Genomic DNA, 13,525 nt, shown 5'->3' on the forward strand with positions numbered 1-13,525 from the left:
ACAAACTTATTGTAGAGTATCCAAAATGTCTTCAAAATATCAACCACTTTCACCTTTATCGCCACCATTTCACTCACATGTCGCAACTCCATAGCCATATAATCTTTCATTAGCCTCCATTTTCATTATTACATGGGGTTACCTTTGTGTTTTCCAAAAGCTAATGATTTCTAGTATTTTAAGTGAATTTATGGTTAAAACTTAGAAAAATGACATATACTTGCTAATACTTAAAATTGGTTTGAGTTTCATGACATGTGTAGGTCATTTGGAAGCTTCCAAGGCACCCTTATGTGGCCTCCAATGCTCAAATTCGAATTCCCTTCAAGATATGGAAGAAGATTTGGATAAAGGTCAAAGAGGATATGTGTCTCATCATTAACTATTTGAGTTGTAACTCTATGAGATTTTCTAGGGATCTAGGGAGAGAATAATGGACCTCCATTAATGAGGTAGCTTCTTATGTTTTTGTATAAATAGGAGAGCCTTCTCCTTTCAAAGGCATGTGAAAAGTTGGGGAAATTCTCATGTTTTGAATATAGAATTTGGATTTGGTAGCATGCTCATGAGTGATGTTCACTTTGATTTGGTTATGCTTGTATTTGGAGCCTCTCAAATTTCCATCCCTCATGCTTTTGGATTGTCCACCTATAATGTGTGAGATTTATTGTTTTTCATAAATTAAGATTTATTTCTTTCATGTCTTTTCCTGCGTGAGAGGTTAAGATGATTGTTTTTATTTGCTTTCATATCTAGAGGTTAAGAATGATTGTATTTGATTTCTTTTCATATCATGTGGTTTTGATTATTCATTTCATAGGATCCTAATTTGATAATGCACACATGATCCCTTAGAGTAGATTCCATTTCATGCAATCTCATTTCTGAAAGAGTGGTGTGCTTTTCAATTCCTACAAGTGTGGTATGTTATGCTCTTAACCTGCAAAAAGATACCCAAATATAGAATATGCGAAGAAAGATACCCAGAACATAGAATAGTGAGAGACAACAACAAATATTTTATTATTCAGAAAGAAATGTTCACTGGCCTCTTTGAGGGGGCAACCTCCAATAGAGCAGAGCTCGATACAAAAATAAGACACGATGCTCCTCGCAGGGAGTCTCTATCCTTTATATATGACTCATACATGCAGTACCGAGGATCAATACCATGGGTTTTATTAATACCATCTATGTAATACTACGACCCATTTGCAACTAACTGTGGTCCCGTCATGAATTGCGGGTTAACCACTTACAATTATTAATATGGGCTTTATTGACTCTTGACTATGACTCGATCCCATTACATAAATAAGGGGGTTAGGGTGGGACCCTAACATGTCCTCCCCCTTAAGACTAGCCTTGTCCTCAAGGCTGAAGCTGCGGAAACTGCTGAAGAATAGTGGCTGGTTCCCAAGTTGCATCTTCTGGAGAGGTGTCTTTCCACTTGACGAGGACTTCCCTAATCATGCGGCCTCGCAGGTGCCTGTCTCGTGTGTCTAGGACCTGTTTAGGTTGGAGGTAGATTGACCCTTCTTCGTCCAATGCAGGTAGACTGGTTTGAATTCTGCGATTGTTCCCAATCACTTTCTTGAGGCATGAGACATGGAAAACGGGATGGATTTTTGGAGTAGGTGGCAAAGCCAACTTGTAAGCCACTTCTCCAATGCGCTGAAGTACTTGATATGGTCCATAGAATTTTGGAGATAGTTTCTGAAAACCCTTGTCTTTGAGTGATGTTTAATTATATGGTTGTAGCCTCAAAATGACCTGATCCCCTTCTTGAAATTTGCGCTCTGAGCGATGCTGGTCTACCTGTTGCTTCATGCGGTTTTGATCTTGATGAATATTCTCTCTAAGATGGGCAAGCATGGTTGCGCGGTGTTGTAGGAGTTGATCCACTGCTTGTACCTTTGAGCACCCCTTGATATAAGAAGTAGGGGAAGGAGGGAGTTGACCATATACTGCTTCATAGGGAGTCATTTTGGTGGTGGCATGATAGTTGGTATTATACCACCATTCAGCCAGAGGTAACCACTGTACCCAAAGATGTTGCTTTTCTGAAGTGAAACACCTAAGGTAGGTTTCCAGACATTTTTTGACGGCTTCAGTTTGACCATCCATTTGCGGATGATAGGAAGTACTGAGTTTTAGTTGAGCTCCTTTTAGCCTGAAGAGTTCCTGCCAAAAATTACTGGTGAAGATCGGGTCGCGATCGGACACAATAGAAGTGGGCATGCCATGCAATTTGAAGATCTGATCCATGAAAGATTGAGCGACCAAAGTCGGTGTAAATGGGTGGGGTAGGGCACAGAAATGAGCATACTTCGAAAGTCTGTCCACAACCACCATGATGACTGACTTGTTTCCTGACTTTGGAAGACCAGTAATGAAATCCATAGAAACCTCCGTCCATATTGATGCCGGGATGGGCAACGGTTGTAATGTACCTGATGTGTTGATGGTCTCCCCTTTGTGGCGTTGACATACATCGCATTCTCCTACGAAAGTAAGGATGTCCTTTTTCATGCCTGTCCAAAAAAATGATCTTCTAGTGCGAACATACGTCTTCTGAAAGCCTGAATGTCCTGCAATGGGGGATGAGTGCAATTCTACCAAAATGAGACTTTTGAGGGTGGATGTTGGTGATATTACGACTCTGTCCCTGTAGCGAAGAATCTCATCCTGCCACGAGTAGCCCTTGGTGGAATTTGGATCCACCTGCAATTGAGAAATGAGCTGGGAGAGCCCGGGATGTGAAAACCATTCCCTGCGAGACTCTTCAATTCATTCTGGAATGGGGAGGGAAATTTCTAGCAGAGTACTTTCCTCCTCAAATTGGCGAGATAATGCATCTGCTACACTATTGTCTTTCCCTTTCTTGTAAATGATCTCATAATCATATCCCAGCATTTTGGCGAGCCATTTATTTTGTTGTGGGGAGGATAGGCGTTGCTCCAAAAAATATTTAAGACTGTGATGGTCTGTGCGGATTTGGAAACGTCGCCCCAATAAGTAAGGTCGCCAGGTCTCTACTGCATGTAAGATGGCCATCATTTCCTTCTCGTAGGTAGATTGGCCTAGATTCTTCCGACTTAGTTGTTGGCTTGTGAAGGCCAAAGGCTGCCCTTCCTGCATTAAGACCGCCCCAATACCCGTACCTGAAGCATCACATTCAATGACAAAAGATTTGGTGAAGTCAGGTAGTGCTAAGACTGGAGTGGAACACATGGCATTTTTGAGAGCTGTAAATGCCTGTTGTGCGTCCTCATTCCAGAAGAATGAATTTTTCTTTAGGAGTTGAGTGAGGGGCTTCACTATGCAACCATAGTTGCGGAAAAATTTACGATAATAGCCTGTGAGACCCAAAAATCCTCTCAAGCTCTTCAAGGTCTTAGGTTGAGGCCAATCCTGCATTGCCTGGATCTTTTTGGGGTCCGCCTTGATACCTTCACGCCCCACAATGTGGCCCAAATACTCAACTTCTTCCATGCCAAACGAACACTTTGACATCTTGACAAATAATTTATGCTTGCGGAGCAGTTGCAAGAGTAGATCTACATGCTGAAGATGTGCGGCCCAAGTGCAACTATAGATGAGGATATCATCGAAGAAGACAAGGACAAATTTCCTGAGATATGGTTTGAGAAGGTGGTTCATAAGGTTCTGAAAAGTAGAGGGAGCATTACAAAGACCGAATGGCATGACCAGGAACTCATAATGGCCTTCATGAGTTTTGAAAGCAGTCTTTGGAATGCTGACTTCCTTCATGCGAATTTGGTGGTAGCCCGAGCGAAGATCCAGCTTAGTGAAGAATTGAGCCCCATTGAGTTCATCCAGCAAATCGTCAACCACCGGGATGGGAAATTTACCTTTGACTGTCAACTTATTGAGGGCCCTAAAGTCTGGACACATCTGCCACTCCCCATCTTTCTTGAGCACCATGACCACCGGTGATGAATAAGGACTAATGCTGGGACGAATGACACCTGCTTCCAAAAGTTCCTTGATTATTTTTTCTATTTCATTTTTTTGGGTGAACGGATATCTGTATGGGCGCACATTTGGGGGTTGGGCCCCTGGAACCAAGGTGATGCTATGATCATGTTCCCCTCTCAAGTGTGGAAGCTCATGAGGTTTGACAAAGACCGGCAGATGGTTATTTAAAATCTGTTGCATCTCAGGATGAATCGGCAGAGACTTGGTTTCGACTGCTTGGATGGCATTAAATTGAGCTATAACTCCATGATGGCCCCTTTTTAGAAAATTTTCCATCCTATGCGAGCTGATGATAGAGGGATCTCCCGCCTGGAGTTCGCGGAGGGTATGTGTGGAGTTGTTCTGCTTAAAACTCATATATAACTCCTGGAAATCCATTGTGATTGGCCCAAGGGTGCGAAGCCATTCAACACCGAGTACAATGTCGCACCCTCCCATGTGTATGGCAAACATGTGGGTCTTCAACTGATAATCCCCCATTTGAAGTTTGACATTTTCACATCGGCCTTCACATTTCATTATGCCCCCATCCGCAATTTGGACTTGGAAGTTAGAAACTGCTCGTACAAAACAATGCACTGCTTCCGCGACCTTTTGATGGATGAAATTATGTGTACTTCCACTATCAATCAAGACTACTACTGGGCAATGTTTAATAAAACCTCTGATTTTGAGAGTTTGAGGTGAAGAAATACTTGCCAAAGCATGCAGCGAAATAACTGGTTCGTCAGGGACATTGTCCTTTTGGTTGTCCTCTTCTACGGCCTCATGTTCCTCCAGTGGTGGATCTTCCTCCGTTGAGCTGTAATCAGTGGCATCAATTTGAAAAAATTTGGGCTCCTTGCATTTATGACTTGGGAAGTATTTTTCATCACAGTAGTAACATAATCCTTGCTTTCTTCTTTCGGCCATTTCTGCAGGTGACACTTTTGAACCTTAAGTGTTTGAGTCGTTCTGTGAGCCTGTGGGGGGCGACCCTTAGCGGTGAAATTTGGGAGATTGTACTGGGCTACTAACGCACGTTCCACGTTATGAGCTACCTTACAAGCCTCCGTCCATGTGGGAGGGTGGTGCAGTAAGACGTGGGCTTTTATGGCTTGTTTAAGATAGCTGATAAAACATTCCATGTAGAACACATCTGAGAGACCCCTAGTGCGGAAGGCTAAGGCTTCAAAGGCTGTAATATATTCATCCACTGTGCCAGTTTGTCTGAGCTTAGTAAGACGACCCAAAAAAGAAGATACCTGGTCAAAGCATTCTGTAAGAGCTTTTTTGAAGGAGTTCCAAGTCCTAAAAGGTCCATTGCAACGTTGAATCCATTCCCACCATTGCCACCTTTCATTGCCCAAGTACATGCTCCCCACCATAAGCTCAGTCTCATTATCTAAGATGTTATTCAGATTGAAATACTGCTCCATTTGTGCTATCCATGCTGCCGGGTGAGAACCATCAAATTTATGCATACCCAACTTGGGAGGTCGCGGACGGGATGGTTGGTGGGGGCCCTCGAGGTGAAGAGAGTGGCTAGACTCACCCTCACTGTTCCATTGCCAATATACGCCTCCTCATGGGCTTCCTTCTTGCCCATCGGGATTATGCTCAGGATCATGCTATTTAGTCGTTCAAGTTGAATTTGGAGGGATTGCAAGGATTCTTCAAGTTTTTCCATCCTTTCATTGGCATAGCTTGAGCTCTAGTTTCTACCATGCATCGACCTGATGTTCTTGAAAATTGGGACCGCCTAAATTTTTTTTTTCACTAAGAATTGAATGGTACCACCGTGCTCAGCTCGTCGTCCCGATTCTGATGGGCTAGATTCTGATTTTTTTTTTTTCTCTGAAAACTCCCTACGGAGTTTTACTCCTTCCTTATGAATATTGCAGTCGCCAAATCCTCAAAATGTCAATGCTGCCAAAAGTCCTGCGAAAATTATACCCCAGTATAGGAACCCCACACAACTACTCAGATCTGGTGGATCTGAGAGATCTGAATGGCAGATCGGATAGCTCTGGGTGGCAGAACAGACTGCTGCTGCGGATCTGATGGATCGAATAGATCAGAATGGTTGGTCTGCTAACTCAGAACTGCGGGACTGATGTCTGCTGCTGCTGCACCTCTTTGCGCGCTGATCTGGCAGAGATGATGCGTGATCCCCAGATAGAAAAGGGAACTATGGTCTCAAGGAGTGTCAGGTGCTATAGATCGCAATATACATAAGGGTCTGACAGTAGTACTCGGCCCAATGTTTCAGGGCTCTAACTAAGGAGGATCAACCGTACCCTTAGCCGTACAACCCAACTACCTTATCGTATGGGCGAGTAATCTCTCTGAGTACTATTCTCGGTGTACTGTAGCAGCAAGACGGCCGACGATTTATCTATGGCGAGGTTGCAGAGGAGCTAAGGGGCTTCCGATATACCCAGAAGGTACTTGGAAGACAGTCCGTACGCGGTTCTGTCTAATGTGCTACTACTCGAAGGGGTACCCACAGGGGTTACAAGGGAGTCCAACAAGCGTGACCACTTCTTGTATTTCCTGCGTGCATGCCTCCCCAAATCCGCAGGTTTATGCACTCAACGATAGAGCCCGTGGTTTAAAGACGCCGAAACACGTCTCTAGCCGAAATTTTTTTTTGCTAAGAAATGGAGATCCCACTGGCCCTGGAAAGTGCTCTGATACCACTTGTTATGCTCTTAACCTGTAAAAAGATACCCAAATACAGAATATGCGAAGAAAGATACCCAGAACATAGAATAGTGAGAGACAACAACAAATATTTTATTATTCAGAAAGCAATGTTCACTGGCCTCTTCGAGGGGGCAACCTCCAATAGAGCAGAGCTCGATACAAAAATAAGACACGATGCTCCTTGCAGGGAGTCTCTATCCTTTATATATGACTCATACATGCAATACCATGGGTTTTATTAATACCATCTATCTAATACTACGGCCCATTTGCAACTAACTGTGGTCCCGTCATTAATTGCGGGTTAACCAATTACAATTATTAATATGGGCTTTATTGACTCTTGACTATGAATCGATCCCATTACATAAATAAGGGGGTTAGGGTGGGACCCTAACATGGTAGATCAAGATTTCAATTCCTGCAAGTGTGATAAATTAAGATTTCAATTCCTCACACTGTACTGTAATTTCTTTTGAATTGATTATTGAATTAGAATAAGTGAATTTGGTTTGTCATTATTTGGTTTCGTATTTAGATTGATCTAAATTGGAAGTTAATTTCTAGCATATACAGTGCATTCATGCTTTGCCTCAATGATAGGTAAGTAATTTGCCTCAACATTTTGGCATCGTTGCTGGGGAAGTGTGCATAGGAACTAGCTTTCAATCTAGAGTTCATTTTTCAGTTTTTTCTAGATGCATGATTAAAGCATGTATATGCATAAATCATTTAGCTGCATATCATTTTTATAAAAACATAAAAAAAACTTGATACTAAACATTTATGGACAAAGGATATAGAATGAAGATTAAACATTCTTTGGATCACAAGGGCTATATTGAGGAATGGTGTCGAAAAGCGATTGCGCCACAACATTCATCCTTTCTTAAAGAGATATTTGCGGCAAATCTAAACGTCCAAATGATTTTTCATGTCCACATGCACAATCAAGTACATTTTGCAAATTTGGATATGAACATTTTAGAAAGTTTAATCCGTAAATGGCTCCATTGGAAACATTCATATACTTAAAAATTAAAAAAAAAGAATTTCTTTCAAGTAGATAAGTTAGGAAGAATAAAATCAAGCTTGATTGCATTTAAAAAAAAAGAAGGTCTTGATTGCATTTTTTAAAAGTTTTTAGACTTTAAAATCTTTAGATTGTTATTTATTTCTTGCATTTTTTATTAACCTCACAAAAATAATTTCAATAAAAAATCATGTTGTGATTTTAAATAAAAAAAAATCATGTTAGATTTTCATTAAAAATAAAAATAAAAAATAAAAAATCTATTTTTTTTTTCAAAAAAAAAATAAATCATGTTTTTGAAAAAGGAAAATGAAAATTCTGAAATCGATTCTCTTCTCTATTTTTCATTCCCAAAAGAATTGACAATTTAGGCTCTCATGTGATCTGTAAAGAAAAAAAAATTGCATTAGCTTAAAAATCAAAATCCAAAATTCATCATCAAAAAAATAATAAATCTTGCTTGAATAGACTGCATATTTGGGGCACAACTGCAGAAATGGCTAGTTTCTACAGCCAAGCCTGATTTGATCCATATCACCCACGTGAGGGCCATCACGATCCGATAATCTTGGTAATCTATCACCAATATGTACTGAGCGAAAAGGCCACTTCGACGCTGGATCCATCCACATGGTTTCCCTATTCTATGCTTTTACTTAGCTGTAGGATCGCTTGGTAGGAAAACTTTTCCTTTTCTTTGTCTTACTTGGCCTAAAATACCATCTCTTCTTGCACTCACATCATGAATATTAGCCAAAAGGGACATTTGAAACATGATCCATAGTAATATGTTAACATGATCTGATGGTATAGTGGAGCAAGAAATTGTTGATTGCTGAAAGATGAGTTGACCAGCGACACAGAAGGAGAACCAACAGGGCCTTCACACTTAACAACCAATGTGTATTTTCCCTTGCACTAGCTTGATCCACTCTATAACCAATGGAAGATTCAAAGTGGCATCATGCTTAGAATATAGAGATAGATGCATATTGACCGTCCATATGAATTGAGACTGGGAAATGAAACTCTTATTTCAATAACAGAAACAGATATGCATATTTCTCTTGTGTTATTCTTTTTTCCACTGGAAAAATCAGTAACTTTCATTAATGTTTGAAAATTACATAAAGCAGATGCCGAGGCATTACTGGATTGTTCATACAAAATTCACCTCATCAAGGTGTTGTTCTGTAGGTATAAGCAAAACTGTTCTGTGTACATTCATCTGACTGTGCATTCTATCTGTTGTCCGAAAGAGGACTCTGTTTATAAACATAATATCCATGTTCTATATATGTCTATTAACAAAAAACAAAAACGCCATTGACTATCAGCTGTTGGGACTGTTGTCCCTTTGTTCTCTTTGATCTATGAATGGCCTGTGGTAAAATTGATACTCCTCTGCTCCATTCTGCTCCACTATTATCCCCTCGCCTTGGGGAAGTAACGAGGCCTCTTTGGATAATTTGTCAGCCTCGCTGTTATGCTCTCTGTAAATATGTAAACATGTGCAATGGTTAAATGCTGCTTTGAGTATGAGTGCATCATGTAATAAATTGCTGAGAGTGTGTGAATGACAAGTAGTGATATTGTTAATCCAGTTAACAACCACCAATGAGTCCCCACATATATTGATTCTTGTATGATGATGTGATAATGCAAAATGTAGAAGATTGTGGACAGCAGAGAGCTCAGCGAAATTATTTGTTCCATTGCCAAAGCCCATTTTAGCAAGGTATCGATGGTGTTCATTTATGTGCAATACCAAACCCCCGCCACATCCATCCTGATTTGCTGCTCCGTCGAAGAATGCCCACGGGATGGTTCTATCAAAGTTGGGCATGGGCTGAATGGATCTTGGTCTCGGGGGTGGAGGGTCTGGTAACTCATGATATGCTGCAATGATGGTGGCCTCTACCCAATTCCATGATATCAATCGGTCTTCAAATATAGCCCGATTTCGAGCAAGCCATATATGCCAAGTAGCCACAAGTGGAAGGTTTTGTAATTTAGTGCCCGGATGACAGTGAGACCAAGTATCCCAAGCACTCCTAATACAACATTGTGGATCGAACACACGACGATCTCTCAACAAGTATACAGATACAGAGGCAACAGCATTGTCGATCGAACAAGCGACAAAAGTGATTTCTCTTGTGTTATTCTACTGGGGCGAGTAGTGAAATATAGATATTCTTTACTTCATTTGGGGTTTCAGGATACTTGGTGAAGGAGATTCAACATTATACTCTTCAATGAGGCCACTGAGGAAATTGTGATCATAATCCCACCAACGTTAGAAGAAGTTCCTTGAAGCAGAGGAAATGTGTAGAAGTTTTCGACATGTCATTTTAAAACACATTTTCTAAATAATCGAAAGCAAATTTCAAAAAAATAAGACATGGATTTTCTTCAGAACGAGGTTAAGTATATTACCCAAGAGTGATTTTCTCAAATTCGTAACCGTTTGAGAGATTTTCAAGGTTCTCTGGAGCCTTATTTGCTAGATTGTGTGAGAAAAACGGTTTTCAATTTAATGCACAAATAGATAACTGCTTAAGTTGTGGCCATACTGAAAGGATAAGATCTAGTTTACTTGATCTATAGGAGGTGGATCCACTAAGATAACACTCAGAGGTTTGAACGTGAAGTTTGTTTTGGCCACAAAGTCGAATCTCGACAATGATGGTAAAAAAATCTCAGCTAAAAAAACAAATCTGGTTGCTGTGATTTGTGGCAGTTTCAACTGCCTACAAATCCTCACACATTTACACCTAGCGTTTCCCAGTTAAAGCCACCCCAGAAATGTCGACATTTAATTTAGAGTTCGGATGATGGTAGGACGGTGTTGGGCTCATCTATTCAGATTGGTTATACCCACATATCATTACATTCCATGACCAAAATATTTTACATGTTTGTCAGATGTTGCTTATGTAAAAGACCTTGCAAAACCAGAGAATCCTTATAACAAGAGGTGACGAAACTTGCTGGCATATGACAATAATTAGGAAAGGAATCATTTTCATCCCCCAAGAAATAACAGTGCTGGGATATTTAAGAAAGCAATGCATACTAGTAAAAGCACATTGGCCCTTGTTGTTTCCATGAGCAAGTTAGGGGACAATTCAGAGAAGGACGAAAATGATGCACACCTACTTCCACTGCCACCTCAAGGTAAATGACAGAGAAGCTTTGCATCTCCAAGATCGTTCTTGCTAACAGATTTACAGGGTGTTTAACTTCTGATAATATCACCATATTTCCATGGAGGTCTGTGGCAATTGAAAATGCATTGCGATTGTTTTCACCAAAACTTCACACTCCTCATGGTAGATTATGGAATGGTTTTCACTTCAAGATTTCACACATCAAAACATTTTATACATGAAATTTCATTTTTTTTTTTTTTTTTTTTTTACACATTTTTTTGTTAGGTTGTGTTTTATTTATTTATTTAATGTTATATGTTTTGTTTTGTTTTTAATATTTATGTTATATGTTACAATTTTTCTTAGTATGTATTTTAATGTTATGTTTATGATATGTTATGTTTTAGTTTCTACATTTATGTTGTAGGATTTTTCTTTTTATGATTTTTTTTTTAAATTTGTTTGTATATATATCTTAGTTTGTACATATATTTTTTTTTGTTATGTTTTTGTTTTATGTACATCTATTTTACTTTTTATTTTTGTAAATATTTCATTAACTTTTAGATTGTATGCTCTATTATTTTTTAAGAAAATTGCCATGGAAAATTGTCGATTTTTTTTGATGTGAAATTCATTTAATGACTGGAGAAAATTGAGAGAAGATTGTTGTGGTGATTCACTTAAACACACCCGTTGAAGCAAGAAACAAAGGAAAGAATCAGAAAACACGAGACAAAATTAATTGAATAAAGGCACAATAAGCTCACCTTAACTAAACATTAATTGCGAATCGAATTTTGTTAAGGTTGAGTTTTTACATTGTCAACATCATGATACAAATTTATTATTGGTTTTGTCTAATGATTATGTTTTCAAGCATGATGCAGGAAAGAAGAAGAACTATGAAGGCGTTTTATCTGCAAGATTGATTGATGAATTGAGGATTATTTTGCAGGAACCATTAAGCATTTGCGAATAATATTTCTTTATCTTTATGAAATTCTATGATTCAAACATAAATTGAGGAAACTGTTTTCTTTTAGAAATTGGATATATTATCGTGATTGTGAAATTGGACTAACCATTTGAAATGAAAACACATCATGAACCTGTCAATTATGAAAATTTTTCGTATGTACCTAGAGAAATTGATAACTTCTCTTTGAACACACTTATGTTTGTTTCAATGTTAGTCCCATGTTTATTTTCAGGCTCCAGGGAAATCCAAGAATTGAAGGAAGCCAATTATGCATGATTTGTTTTTTACAACCAATTTCAAGAAACATGAACCAATTAAATCCATTTCTATCATCCATAAATGCCATCATTTTTCCTCTCCAAACTCACAAGCTATTCAAGCATTTTTCGCTAAACATCGTCGTCACCATTTTCCTTGCAAGAGTCGCATGTTTCCATTTACATTTTCCATTCACATTTTTCATAATTTCCATTCATTAACCCCTTAATAGAGACATTCAGCTCACTTATATGCTGATTTTTCCTTTTACTTCCCGTTCACTTGTTTACCCTCTTGTCATTTTCCTTTTCCATTAAATAAATCCCGCTTGATGCAAATTTTCCATCCATAGTCCTCCCAAAATCATTATTGCATACTCATGTTAGATGACGGGGGATTCATAATGCCTCCCTTATAACAAGTCCTGGCCTGTCGACATCAACACATTATCTAGGTTCAGGGCTAGAGTCCTTATTAATACCTTGAGGCTTGTATGCATCAATGACAAGTTCTCTCTCCAACAATTATGGGAACACATCAATGTCCCTTGATCATTGGATATTGCAAGTGGCTCGACATAAACTCATATATTTGCACTTTGCAAGATGTACTTAGGTACCTTGGCACTTGTTGACATTAATGGTGAGTAGTGCCTCGCATTGGTTAATGACATTCATCAATGGTCGGTAATCCAAAGACTTCTCTTCATGCTCGACAACAACACATATATTTGCATGACTAGAATTGTACCGTCGGGTTTTGTAGTAGGTGAAGACTATAGCATTTCATAATTTTACAGTAGATAAAATAGATTTAGCAACAGAAATAAATAGTCCACTTTCACCACCTCATCCATCATTTATGCAACCAAGAAACAGATGAAAATATATATTGTATTTCATGATCCAACACTAGCTACAACTTCTCTACATATGCATAGTTTGTCCACTTCCTAGGTAAGTAAAGGTATGTTCTTTTCTAGCTTTTAATCATAGAATTCCTTGAATACTAAAATTATAATGTTTGGAAAATACTGCACCATATTTCCTTTCTCATTAAAAAAAAAACTGCAAACACCTTTAGTTGGGGGGAAGGGACATCCATTTATTATCACATCCATATCACTTCATTCCATTTCACTTCATTTCATCCTAACATACTTGTCCTAATCATTATGATTTCATTATGGTTCAAAAGTTATGTGATTTTCAAATAAATGCCTAAATGATGAGCATATTATATGGTTGATTTAAAGATGCATTCTTAAATATGTTCAATGAATCTTGCTGCAACAAAAAGAAACAAGGTATTGATACACAAGAACCAATACCAATTAAGATTTGGTTGTCACACAAGAACCAACCAAACATGTTGCAATTCAATGTATGACAAGGAATACTTTGTAAA

The sequence above is a fragment of the Pinus tabuliformis genome, chromosome 6, assembly GCF_031772625.1.
Source record: "Pinus tabuliformis cultivar Carrire ecotype Pingquan chromosome 6, CPIR1, whole genome shotgun sequence".
NCBI lineage: Eukaryota > Viridiplantae > Streptophyta > Pinopsida > Pinales > Pinaceae > Pinus > Pinus tabuliformis.